The sequence below is a fragment of the Morus notabilis genome, unplaced genomic scaffold, assembly GCF_000414095.1.
Source record: "Morus notabilis unplaced genomic scaffold, ASM41409v2 Scaffold442, whole genome shotgun sequence".
NCBI lineage: Eukaryota > Viridiplantae > Streptophyta > Magnoliopsida > Rosales > Moraceae > Morus > Morus notabilis.
The window spans coordinates 215,065-216,421 of NW_010358595.1; positions in this window are offsets into that span (position 1 = coordinate 215,065).

A 1,357-nucleotide genomic window follows, 5' to 3' on the forward strand; every position below is an offset into this window, starting at 1 on the left:
TAATTCTAATCCCGAATTAAATTACAAATAATTTAATTTGAACGAATTTAATGCGATCCATGGAACCATATAATTAACGACCAAATCCATCATCCATACATTCATCATCATGAATCAAATATAAACATCCATAAATGCAAGTGCCTACCCATCACATACATACATAATTAATTTTTCATTATCAAATAATTGGAGTATAAATTAATATCGTCTATAGACAGCTTTGATACCAATTGTTGGTCTCCGAATCGAATCTGGATGCGGAAGCGCAGTGGTGCGGGGAAGAGGCGGATCGTGTATAACAAAAATTTTCATAAAACTTTTGAGATACTCTATAGATTATATTAATTTATGCACGAATAAATTAATCTCATTAACTTATATATATCAAGAACTCAATCAGGAAAAATACCTAGAAGCCGACTGAGATGATAACTTGAGTTCTTTGACCACGAACATTCCTTGCTCCAATTTTTGTGTTTAGAAAACCAATGTCTTCCATGTCAATTCCTAGAATCCACAAAGACGTGTGTGTGGGCACACACGAGACAAAACGGGTTACAATAAACACTCGAATTTCCACAAACACCAACGTATGCACGATGTGGAATTTTTGAAAAAAAAAAAATTTTCCTTCCTCTCTGTCTTGAGAATTTCGGCCAACCTTAACTCTTAGGGCTGAAAAATTGTTTCTAAAATTTCTATAGAGAAATTTCGGCTACCTCTAAAATTAGAGCAAAAAACCATTCTGAAAATTGTCTAAAAAAATAGTATTTATAGAGTAGAAGTAAGTCAAACTTCTAGAAGGAATCCAATCTCTATCTCTAAGATAAAGCTTGTTAATTATCTCTTATTTGAATTTTAAATAAAATCTCCTCTTTTCCTCTATCCTATATGGCCGGCCATTCTAAGGGGATTCTCATCCCTGTGTGGCGCCAATATCAGATAGGGAAGGAAGAGAAAATCATCATTTATCCTGTAGTCCAATTTTGACTCAAATTCAAATTCAAATTTAAGTCAAACTTAAATTAATTTGAATTCTAAATTGAACAACTTATCAAATAAGTTTAAATGGATAAATCTAGATGTGTTCAAATTCAAATTTAAATAATCACATTATTTAAATAATAATTAATTCTCAATTAATTATTTTTGAGTATTTAATTTTAGAATTCCGTAATTCTAAAATTCCCATTTTGCCCTCTGTGTCTGGCAGAATTACTAGGACGACGCGGGGACTAATGGACCTATAATCCCGAGCTCCAATAAAATTAATAATCAATTAAACACTTTAATTAATTAATTAATTCTATTAATTCCAATAGTTACTCCACTATAAACTTAGAATTGCACTCTC